The sequence below is a fragment of the Homalodisca vitripennis genome, chromosome 1 (genome assembly GCF_021130785.1).
Source record: "Homalodisca vitripennis isolate AUS2020 chromosome 1, UT_GWSS_2.1, whole genome shotgun sequence".
Taxonomy (NCBI): domain Eukaryota; kingdom Metazoa; phylum Arthropoda; class Insecta; order Hemiptera; family Cicadellidae; genus Homalodisca; species Homalodisca vitripennis.
Window position 1 is genome coordinate 55,731,575 of NC_060207.1, and position 13,231 is coordinate 55,744,805.

General features: G+C 31.4%; 1 protein-coding gene across 1 annotated transcript in view; it reads left to right on the forward strand.

The window, feature by feature from the left end:
* The first annotated feature begins 1,471 nt into the window (after nucleotides 1-1,471).
* The window catches only part of LOC124361801 (LIM domain only protein 3-like), a 179,112-nt gene continuing 167,352 nt past the window's right edge, over nucleotides 1,472-13,231 (forward strand). Inside the window, exons 1-2 of the mRNA XM_046815792.1 lie at nucleotides 1,472-1,597; nucleotides 2,341-2,372. The gene's annotated coding sequence lies outside the window, so the exon portion shown is untranslated. The remainder of the gene's footprint in view (nucleotides 1,598-2,340; nucleotides 2,373-13,231) is intronic.

The window sequence follows — 13,231 nt, forward strand, 5'->3', positions numbered from 1 at the left end:
TTCAAAGTTGACATATTCCTCCTATATCAGTTGCCGCTGTCCTTCTGCTATCAAGTCTCTAAAACTTTTATAGTTGTGACAATTCTACTAGAGAGGTTTTGGTTATGTGCCCCCTCCCCCTACATCGGCAACTTTTTCTTGCACCCTTCCTCTAGACATGCCAGAGCTTTCAACTTAGCAATAGGATTGCTTGAGTTACCTTCTAGGAATTGTCGACAACGGTTTTCAATGAAATTTCTCTCTTCTCATGAATTTAAATAATACAAAATAACACCGAAAACCTGTTTATAATTCCTTAAAACAATATACACAGGCTTTTTTAGTTTTGCAAAACATTTTAGACTTTAACGCAAAATCTTCCAGATAAGTATTTATATTTCGCACTATGAAAGGGATGAAATTGATTAAATTTCCAGCATATCTCAATTTATTTAAAATATTTTTACTCTTTTAAAAATCAGTGACAAAGATGAAAGCAATCATGTCACAATACTCCATCATGCATCAACTTCACAATACTGTTGTGTGTGAAGTACATGGTCATGATAATTTCTTATCAATCTCATTTTATTACATTACATTATAATTTGTTTATTATATGTTTAAAGAATTGCTAAGATAGTTTGGTTAAATCATAAAATCGTATCTACTTACATTCCTTAATATGACTAATTGAAAAGTATATTTTAACATTGTTTGTAATAAGTGTAGAAAGATTCATTTTAAATTGTATTTTAATTAATCAGAGTTTTCATTGGACGGTGGAAAATGTAAAATGAATACATTATTAAAAATAAATAACAAAATACACAGTTAACAATCTGTTTATGAATATATTTTAGAAATTATTAAGATATCCTATAAGCAGAATGTATGTGACATGGAGCCAGTTTAAACTGTACTTTTATGAGAATAAATCAGGCTAATTCAAAATGCAGTAGTGACAAGGATTGCCACAACTAGTCAGCCAGTACGGGTAGTACGGTAATACGTGTCTGCATAATGCCTCTCAGATTGATATGGAGACAGTTTTGCGCTGGGTGTTTAATCGGGGCAGTAGTTTGGGGTAAACGTGACCCACCCCGTGCACTCTACTCGTATACGTGACCCAAATTTGAAAACAAATGATGGAAGGGGGTCCCAGGCCGCTACCCCTCACCCCGCAGGGAGGGGCAGCTCCTGTCTGCTGCTACACACTTACTCGCATCATATTCGTACTTCACATATTCGTGTATACATCACGCTATGGCAGTTCCAAATACAATTGACATTATACTTAAAAAAATAATTTTGCTTGCAATAATTAAAAATAAAATGTTGCGACGAATAGAAGGACAATGCGATGGTGCCAAGGAGATAGTTGCTGAAGGGCGTGTACCGCCCGCGACAACACAACTAAAACATCTTAAACGTTTTATTTTCCAGGGGCGGCGGCGGGCGGTTGGGGCAGCCCCTCTGTAGGACGCCGACGCGTACCGCCCCTGGCGCCACCCCCGTGTGGGGGCGGCAGTCGACGTCGGAACGTCGTGTGCTCAACATCTCCTCGCTGTCGTTGTCTTTGGGTAACTACGTATTATCACGCTCCACTTTCGATAAGGTTTGTACTTTATAATATTTTACTATTAAGCGAATTAGCGAAGAATACGTTTATTTGTTGCACTTAAAACTTTTAAATAGTAAATGTAAATATTTTACAAAAATTTCTTGCTAAGTTTGAATTTGTTTATAAATGAAGAATGTTAAATGTTATAATTTTCACAGTTTAGCTTAGTTAACGTAATTAATTAAAGATAATTTATCCAATATAGTTTCAATAATTTTGTCAGTGTTTTCCTATTTTAATTATAGTATCTCTATTCATAATGCAAACAGTTAGGAGTTAGTTTTGATTAGACATCAACTAACAATACCATATTACTTTTAAATTTAAATTTTAATAAGTGAAAGGACAATAACACGTTACATATAATCTACATTAAAGAGTATGAAATAAAATAATGTTGTGAGTATTTTTTAAGAAACGTTTTCTTTAAAATAAGTAATATCTGCCAAAAGTAGTCTCTAGGTAATACCAAACATAAAGAACCTGGTAGGTTATTTAAAATACATACGATAATGATTACACCTTATCTTTAAATACAGTTAATCTTAAAAAAAAATTAAGACTTTTCAAAATTGTATGGACCGTTAATTGTATTCCTAAAATATTCTGTAAATTTATGTTTATATCTAATGACAATATTTTATTCATTGTTAAAATTTCTAATAGATAATTATGTTACCCTTAATATTAAACATATCACTATGCAATGACGTCACTCATCCCACGTGCTTTTGCAGTCACGTGACCGTGGACCCCGCCAGAGCCAACGGTGAGTACTGACTTCTGTTTGCTACTAATATGTTAATATTGTTTGTTGTGGGTCTATTTAAATTCCGTAGAAAATTCTCACTATATTAATAACTATAATCTTGTACCGTATGACGATAACACATGGGGGTGGTGACTTCTGAGGTCGTAGTAATAAATACTAGAAATACAAAGTGTACTTATAAGTTCAGTTTAATTACGAAAACTTAAAAGCACCACTTTTAGATGGTAAAGGAAAAGTTATGTACTGCCACGTTGCTGCCAATTAGAATATAATAACTAAAAAGTATATCTTCTAGGTGGGCCTAAAATATCCAATGTTCTATTGGATTATGCGTACGACGTTTTACTTTACAAAACAATAATATTTCACTTCCCTTCGCAATATATATATAGACTCACAACCCGGGTTTCGGCGTCTTGGCACGAGACATTGAAGCTGTAGTCTAAGAACGGTTATTTCTAGAAGAGGAGTAGAGTTGGGAAGTGGTAGCCATCTATTCAAACAACACGTGAGATACATCAGCTACGTAAACTCGCCTAAAACAAATTCGCGACGGTATTAGCCATTTAATGATACAAATTACTATTTATAACAACGTGCTCGTCGCCATAAGGACGACGCCACAACCTTTATCTATCTCCATCAAGCAAATAAAAGATCTTCAAGGGTAAGTTACTTTACTATTCACATCTTTACTTTACGTTACATTCATTTTATACGTTTGGCATCAAAGGGCTAATTTAATAATACGAAAAGATAAATTTTACTTACGGACAAAGCGCGCGAGGTCTGATCGGTTACGTAGTTGGGCTGCTACAAGGGGTTAGAAGAAAAAATTCATACGCGTGCCAATTAGGTAGTTACTCCGCCCAATAATTTTAGTTCCGGAACATTGGATGTAAAATAATATTATATTATACTGGCTGATTAGGTTGCGAAATTTACATTGTATGAAATTTAATTAACTAATTTACGGTACAATCTTTTGATCAGTTACAGGATTTCCAGACTGCTTTAGATATTATACTCAATGTGATTATGTAACGCATTTATTATCTGTAAACATTTGGTTAAGGTATAATTAATGTTTACAAAATATATTTTAAAATATATTACGAAATAATATATTTTCGAAAACGTAGGAAAGAATATTTATTTTTAAGGGTTTTTTTATTGCAGAACATTTAATACAAAATAAAATCAATTTGGAATTGTATATCTTTCACATTGCTTAAATAAAATTCTCGAAAAAATTAAACTATCAATATAATACACATATTTAATAGGTTATACTATGGAGAAAAATGAAAATCCCTTAATAATTAAGATATAAGACATTATTTATATTCGCTTATAGGTACAACAATAACTGTATCTGTTCATTATATCGAAAAAGTATAATTTTCAATAAGGTTGAATAAAGAATTAAACAACCTCTGTATTTTAATTGAATTAATTGGAAACACAAAAACTGGTCGGTGAATATTTCCTGATCTGTAAATTAAAAGAAAACTTTGATTGTTCAATGAATTATAATAGATACTATTTATGTGGGAAAGCGACACATCTTTATGCAACCACCACGCATTATCCGATAGTTAATATTTTTCAGATGTTACTTAAATAGTGGGTAACTCACGACTAAAAATAATGAGGTATTAAGGTTAAGGATAAGTGTATTTGTCGGTATTGAAGACAACGGTTTATTATAATCAAGTCATACAGAGTGAGGGGACCGCGCCCCTCGCCAAGAGAGGCGGAAGGGAAGCGCGGGATCTAGATAAACAGAAACATAACTGGGTAATGTAAGGTAAAACTGAATTACATTCTATTTAAATAATCTGCTAAATATTTTAGATTTCATTAACAACAATAGTATTGTCGAAACCTAAATCCAAGAAAGTCAATATTTTATTTATAATTCAAATATAATTAAATATAAAATTTGAAATCAAAAACTTATGTATGTCAGATTAAGCTTCCCAATAAAACAAATTGCATTTTAATGTAATGAAAATTACTGGATTTTTATTACAGATTTTCAAAATTTTCGAATAAAATAACCTTTACTTAAGCGTAATATATACGCAGTACAACTGCTGGAGTTCTGTTTTACAAAGAAACTAGGTACAATATTGTTCTATAATGTATACAATTCACAGAGTGTACAATTTTCAATTACTTTTTTCATGTTCAATTTTCATTATAGGCATTGTCCTAAACTTGGGGAGGAGAATATTATTGTATCTGAATTTTTATTTTAAAAAAGTAACAAATTATAAATAATTAATTTCATGCTTATTTTTAAGTAAGTAGACTTATCACGCTCAAGCCGTAGGTGATAAGTAAGTATTTATATGCATACTAAAATTTACGATAGTAGAGATATGTGGTGTATATTATTTTGTCGTGCATTATTATGTAGTTTTTTCGATTCACACAGCGTCAAAACATTGCTTTCACGATAAAATTCTTAAAATGTTAACTTTTAATATTCTTGAAATATTTAAATGTGTAAGCAATGTGTCGACGCTAAGTGAACGAAAATCGACTTTGATGACTGCGATGACATCGAACGCGAAAACTAAGAACTAAGATTTATTTGATTAAGGTGCTAAAATACAGTTATTAACATACACTCTTTGTTAATTATATTAAAAGACAGTGATAATCTGTTTTACTTAACATATTTTTAATAATATGCTAAATAAAAAAAAAACTAAAATCTTTATAACATTTGTATATAATTTGATGTAGGTTGTTTTTTTAGAACATATTATACGGTTATTGGTGCCATATAGATAAATTGCCAGTTACGCTTCTTTCACTTCCATACTTTTGCTGTTATAAATCGTCATAATAATTTCACAGGAATTGTTTGTTAATACATTTTCCTAATATTTCATGTATAACCTGCCTGGCATACCATGTAAGATTTAACTGTCAGAATTCGATTGAAGATGAAGTGTTAGTGGATGTCAAAAAATATTGAAATTTAAACAGAAGTTTCAGTACAGATTGAAAAAGTATGTTGAAACAGTTAGTAAAGCAAAAACCAATTTTTTATAGTGACTTAAAAATAAGGTTGTACTCAAACTTAATTAAAATAATAAATAACATATAGGGGAAAACAATATTCTACATTGTTTTGAAAAAAGACTATTAATGTTTTTCATTGTGTAATAGTAACTAAAACTGTTTACAATAAAATGTATCCCGGTAGTTACCGCAGATGGAATAAGCTACGATTTAAGAATTGCAATTTATTTCAATTATTTAAAATAGATAGATACCAACGTGTCTAGTAAACAACGTTGCATTTTGTTTTCCTAAAAACTACAATATGTTCCATTTTTCATTGTTTCACTCTCTTAATTAATGTTTCATATTTATAATGGTATTTACCTGATTATACGCCACTGGATATATGTAAGCACTGTCGCTTCCTGGCAGTGTGATTATGGACCCGAATTGTCTATGAGATAACTCTCGATAAAAAAGTCTTAGAGTCTTGAAAACTAGTACATAGGTTCCTGTTTCTCCAAGAAAGGAACTCTGATTTACAGGTCAAAATGTCAAGGACGTGAAAGGGGTCTATAATAGCCGGGATGGATACCCTTCAATACAACTTATTTATGTGTGTATCTGAGGTTTGGGAATAGTTCTTAACTCTTCACTTTATCAATTAATTATCGATATTCTTGAGATAATATGAAAAGGCGCAAACTAAGTAGCTCTTGATATAATCTTTCTAACTGGCATGGTGTGGTGGGTATTGGCTTGCAGCATATTTGTTTAGGAATTAAATTCAATTACGTCATCGGTTCCGAACAGTAAGAAATTATTTCATTTATATCCAAGATCGTTAGAACTCGGTCCCATCGGGGGTGTGGTAAAAGGTAACACGTTTGTGTCTAAGTGGACTTACAGTGATTTGGTTCTTGGACTGTAAAATGTCATTCAGGTCTACAGATTTTCTAAAATAAAGCCCATACTTCATGTCCTCGACCCAAAGCACATTGTTATAGATTACTCAACTTGATCGTGAATTCATTAATCAATATATTCATAATCCTCGAAATACAATATTTTGCCGAATTTATCATTTTTATGAATTACTTTGAAGAACTCAATGACTTCATTATTTTATAACTCTAGAACAAAGCTTTCCAAAACTATACTACTACGGTATTATTTACAAAATTACAACAACAACTAGGAATACATTATTGGGCAGCTCTTATGTAACTATTTTATTCATAAAAATGACACTTTCCATATCTTTACAGGATCATAATTAACGAATTCTTGATGCACTCATCAATTGTACTGTTTAACATCGTTTGAATTTTATGGGGAAAGAGGAGAAGTTACGAATAGTCAAAAACTATAATATGCATATCTGATTCAACAATATTCATAATAAAAGTAGAATTAATTCTGAACTATTCTGAGAAAAATGCAAACTTAAGGGCATTTATTTGATATTAGGCATTAAGATAATTGTTTTACATTTTATTCTTCATATCATTTATTTTGTATTTACAATCAAAACTATATAATATTCAGTAAAAATTGAGAATTTTCACATTATATATAAAAGATTGCAAAAGGCTATTAAATGCTTAATATAATATAACAATTTAAGTAAGTTAAATCATATTTCAACACAAAAATGTGATTTACTAAGTTTTAAATATTTTTTTAAATATTTGAATCGTTAATTGACGTACACACTGAAAACCCCGTACCGTTTCTCGTTTTTACTGGTTACAAAAGTAGAATAGTTAAAATTAATTCCTTTTATAAATTAATCAAGCAATAAAACCACACTATTCCTATTTCATCCGTCTTTACAAATAGTTATGTGACTGGACATTTAATAGAGTAGTGTTATTTTAATCTTTTTGGGAATGAGGTTAAAATTTTAAAAAAGTAGTTAATGTTACAGTTTAGAACCCTTTGGCTAGATTGGAGCGAATTGCTAAACATACGGTTTGGTAAGCAAGGGAGACATGACAAATCTCCTTTAAGTGGCATTACTATAATTTGTGAAATAAGTGATGTTTGAAATATAATCACATCTTCGGATCTAATTCCATAACATTGAATATGTCAGTTTAATAACAAGAGCGTTGGAAATTGTAAATTGGTAAGCGAACATCTGTAGGCACATTTCTGATTACAAAGTGTCTGCAAAATTTCAAGGGATTTTTGACGATTTTGTGATATTTAATAGTTCTCAAGCTACCTGGCTTGTATATCAAGTGGCCCCCCAATTTATTAAGAACAGGGAAGGAACATTAAGTACCAAAAGAATAATTAGTAAATTTATAAGAGACCACTATGAGGTTGCATGAACGATTGCAAAACTAGAATGTATGTGTACGATTAAAATCATAGAAATAAGATCCGAAATATCAGTAATTGAAATCTTAAGGCCCGATGAGATATTGCTGTGAAATAGGAATAGAGTGAACGTTACAATGTAAGTATCACACATCTATACAAATTTCAATGGCATTAGATAAAAAAGTTATTTTAAGATAATAATCCCTAGATATTACAATAATTCACAAATAATAAATTGAAAGTTTCTGAAACTCGTCCTTACTGCCATTTCTGCAGTAAAAATAAGCAAACCTTTTTATAATACTATTTTTTCTTTATTGTATTATAATGCAGTAATAAAAAATGAATAAGTAATACTTTTATTGTATAATTTTATTCTTATAATATTATTTTAAAATTATTTCAAGATACATTTATTGTTTTAATTTAGTCGTATCTAACCGTAATCAAGCTGTTAAGATGCTTACACTCTAATAAATTCAGCATTTTTTAAGTATCAAATTTGTTTGATTTTAAATGAGTTAGGTACAAGTTTTCAAAAATGAAAAATTCAATTTTTCACAACAGAAAATCCCTCAAACATCCACAATTTTGCCAGTTAGTCAATTAATATGCAATATTTTAGAATAACTCATTTGTTCCAATGTTTAAAAACTTAGTTGCAGTAGTTCGCACATATTGTTGCTTCAAAATTAGAAAGCATTTACGTTTTAAGTAGTGAAATAAATTCTACTGTGCATGGGACACACTGGAGGCGATTTGGATATCAAAAGTGAGTCAAATTTGTAGTTGAGGGTTCCACAGAGAAACCAGAGCACGGCCACAACAAAGACGTATTAAAGAACGTACGTTGCTGTGTTGAGTGAGAGAGAGAGAGCAACATCGTAACCGCAACAAAGGCACCAGCCCCGGGGTAACCCCCTGTCACATATTCAGGGTACATTCTTACATTACACGAACGTTTAGGTTAAATTGTTTCCTTTCGGAACTTCGTCAAACTCTTACTACATTCGTTGCTTACATAATAGTGACAATAGTAGACAACTTGAGTGAATATTGTGAACTTGTCAATAACGTAAACTGAAGAATAGGAATAGATCGAAAATAGCAGAGGGAGTGATAAAAAGAGAGCTGGTACCTAAACTTGCATTTGAATTCATATAGCTCCAGATGTAGGATAAGAGGAAAGAAATCTCAACATACAGAGCTGCTTCAGTGTTGGTAATTTTCTTGTTCTCGATAAATTCACACAATCATGTTTCCTCGCCATAACAAAAATATTTTTCCAGATTGTTCAAATAGCTCCTACACACGAATCAATCCATTATGATGTGCCTTTTGTCTAACGCCAAAATCCAATATCATGATCATATGCTGAATAAAATGTGCAGATGTATGATCAATTCTTATCCACTTTAGACTGGTAACAGAAACCAACCTATGGTTGTATTTAAAGAAGTCGGTTTTAGGGTAACACCAATATTGCAATCTCCGTATTTAACTATACAGACAAATTACCTACACGAGGAATATGTAAGGCATTTCTTTAATGAGGAGAAATTGTGTTAAACTCGATTGTTTAGTCAAAATAAACTATGGTTCTTGGAGCGTTTGTTTTATTTCGCTTCCTTTATAGATTAAAATCTATGTTTTTAATTTCACTTAAATGTATATCGTTGTTGCCGCAGTATAAGCCAGTACTAGAAATCTCTCAACCCAGTAAAACATCCAAATTCTTTGACAGAGAAAAACATACTCTAAAAGTAAAAAATCTTGTTAACGCGTTATGTTTGTAAATACCGATCACATTTTGGGAAAAAACTTATAAGTGTGCAGCTAGTTGGAAATTATGTGAAACCGGATTTGTTTGAGCTATAACAAAATGTCTTGAAAGGGTTTAGTGACGTTAGTGTTGGGGAGAAAAGACATTTTTTTTTGATAAAAATACGTATTATATGTTTTCCTCGCAACACGCTTTCTGGCCGCTTCCTCTCAAGCATGGGTTCTCAAAATATTAGTTTGACAAAGTATTTTTAATACCTTCGATCTTTTTGGTAAATTAGTTTGAAGGTGGCGTCGATGCCTTTCTCCGCTTACTCTCATGGTCCGCTTGACAGTGCAAACAGAATAAAACGGAAAATCAATACTCTACAAGACGGATGATACTGATGAAAAGTGCTACGGTCATGTACAGGATTTGAACCCGCGCTTCTTTAACTCAGATCCAAAGTCTGACGGCTAGACCGTGCGCCCGTCGGCTCTCCTGATGTTTTGTGTTAAATTTAAGTTAGATTCTTAAGTTTTTTTGTCACTAAAGATAAGTTCTTACTCTAGAAGAAAATTCCAGTTGATTTCTCTCCACTTCATTCTGTTGATTTTGGAAACTTCAAATATGAAGTTTCCATTACAATAGTAATTTGTAATAAACTAAACATTAGTTACACCAACTTCAGCAAAATTTAATTTACTTTTCTGTGGCATTGTGTTTAAGATATGCAATAAAAATTAAAATAAAGTATGTAATTTAATTTTATAAATCTTTACATGCGCGTAGACCTGTTATTACAAAGTTATAGTTTGTGAAATATACATTTTTTTTGTTGTAGCTTACTAGCTACTTGCATACTTGCAGGAAGAATGCAAGGCAAACTTCTCTGTGAAAATCTTGTATTGCATAAAAACTCATATAGTTTCAGAAATATCGTTAGAGGAATTTTCCACAGGAAAATAACTGATCGTCAGCCACGATAGTTTTGGTGGAAGGCGGCTGCAAGAGTACTCTAAGAGTCCAAAATACAAAAATATTCTTTTTTCACTGGCCTGATAGTTTTTTAGCTCAACAATTTTAAAACGAAATGTCAAACATAAAACCTAAAAGGTATTGGTGTCAGCTAACTACACAATGAAACTTAAATCATCAGCATCGTATGACGAAGCTCAAAATCTCATTCGTGCAGTATTGTGTCATATATTATTTTGTTTACAATTTGTTTCAAAACTAGTCATATAACCAGTATACTATAAAATTTAGAAATTTTAAGTTACAGTAAAATGCGTGCCCCAAAATGTGTACAACTTTTATATTACTCAATACCAACCTGTTGTTAAAGTTTAATCGTATTTTATCTTAGTTTTTGAGAATAAGTCTTCTAAAGGAATACACTGCATTTAAGTAGTCAGGATGGTCATGCGTTACCTAGGCTACAATGATAACGCAGACTTGTTACGGTTCATGTATAACATTTTTATGTTATTTTTATAGTTTTACAATAGCAGTATCACTATTCAACACTTACATTCTTTATAAAATGTTTTAAATTTAATATATTTTAAACTTTATATACAAGTGATGAAAATTTATAGATCAAGCAATAATAACGTAGCCAAGAGCGAAGGTGAATATAAATCAACGCGCTTTTGTCAAACATTTCATTTTCCTCAATTCCTAGAATATCAATAATATATTATACATTTACAATGGTTAATATAAAGTGACAACACTGATATTGGATAAAATTGGTTTTTTTTCCTTGTAAGGTTAAAGTAATAACATTGTATGTTTAGTTTTGCTATATTTTAATTATTGAGTGAGCGTTAGTGAAGGCTCGCGGGGCTGAAAAAATTATTTATAACGTTTTTGTTATAAATCACAACACAAGTATTTGTCTCTGTCTGTTCGCAGATCATATAAAAACCTAAACTAACCTATACATATATTGCATGAAGCTTCGTTTCTGAATAAGCAACACTGAGTTCGATTATGTGCATGTCACTTCATGGGATTTGGTCGAGAATTAGTGAATGTTTTTACATTGATCTTATGGGTAACCATGATGACAACGAGACAATACCAGAATAAATAAATTCGTAAACAAACAGTTCAATCTTATGAGATTTTAACAAGTGACTCTAGTAACACATATGGCATAACATCCCCAACACACTGGGTATGTGGACTTTTATTATTTGAAGACTTTTACGAACCTCAAATTTAAAAAAATGGGAATTGCCATTTGGTAAGATATCTCGAGGAATATTTCATCTGTGGAATTTAAGATGTGCATGAATATTTTTAAGTATACAAGAGTTTTGTAATGGTGCATGTTCAACCTAGAAATTTAGCTAAGTGTCATTGAAGCCTATCGGTAGGCTAACATAATTTCCCTTTAGTATGGCCGGGCGTGCGGGGGGGGGATAGAAATTTCTTTTCTTTAGTTATGATTCTTGACTATCTGCTTCTGAGGTTATCTCGAGAATAAAAGGAGCTACAGACCTGCAATTTTGCACGCAAACATCAGCCATGCCGGTGACGCAACAACGTCTTGTAGTGTATTCCATGTATTTTGTAGAACATTTGACATATATGGATATAATGATATTTAAAATGGCGTTTTGCTTGTTTAAAACATTGTATATTTATACCAAACCTAAGAGCAATGTAGTCGTGTCAGCACTATTATAATGCGTTTTAAGTAAAGAACGTGAACCTGAATAAGAAGATTCCATAATAGGAGCACATTTTCGGCTAGTATTTTTCTATAGTATTGCGTATTACTAAATCGAACAAGATCAATCATTACCAACTCGTGTAAGATCAATCAAAAACTCTTTTTAAAGACGTCAATTAGCAATTTAAGTCTATAAAACAACTACTGTATATAAAATTTCTTGTACGCTCTGTAATATATATTTTTTTGTATGCCTTTTTAACTATCCAGCTGATAATAAAATGTTAAAGGTTATTTGATAGCGGTAAATTCACTTTTTTCCTAGTATTTCCTTTATAAATATTATCTAGTCTGAATATCTTAAAAATTAATATAAATAAGTAATATCTATATTTTTAAATTATCTTGAGAATTAAAAGATTCATTATAAGAAAAATAGGAAGCAGTGATTATTAGCCATAGTACTTTTTACAGTGTTCTAAACCGAAGGAAATTAATTTCTTACTTGGTTTCTGTAGCGTTTTTAAAGCTACATTGGTTGATTTTTTTTATTAAAACTTAAATTAAATACAAATTTTGGGAAAGAAATATTGGGATTTAATTTTAATTTTAATTCAATTGTGAGAAGTTAGGATATAAACAAATATGTAATCCTTTGGCAAGTTAGTGCTGGTGTCTTTAAATTATTAGGAGGGCGGTTCACTGCCTTGAATTTATTAGAACTTGTCTTGTGTACTGCAGTTACGTCAGATTTGAGAGGGATATTGTTTCTCAAGTTGGATACGGCTGGGCCAATGAGAGAACACCGCGGATGTCCATCAGAGGGGGGTGGAAAGGGAACTATAAAAACTGCCAGCTCATAATTTTCGGCCTTCTTTTGGGTAATTATCGTGAATTTAGTTGATGACAGTGCGCGCCGCGTTTCTAAATTTTTTCCGCGAGGGATTTTGAGGTAAGCACCAAATTTATTGTACGTTATACTGAAATAGTCTTCCAGATCTGATATTAAATTAATTTTTTTGTCTTTTTTATAGGAAAAATTAAATTTAGAGAGAC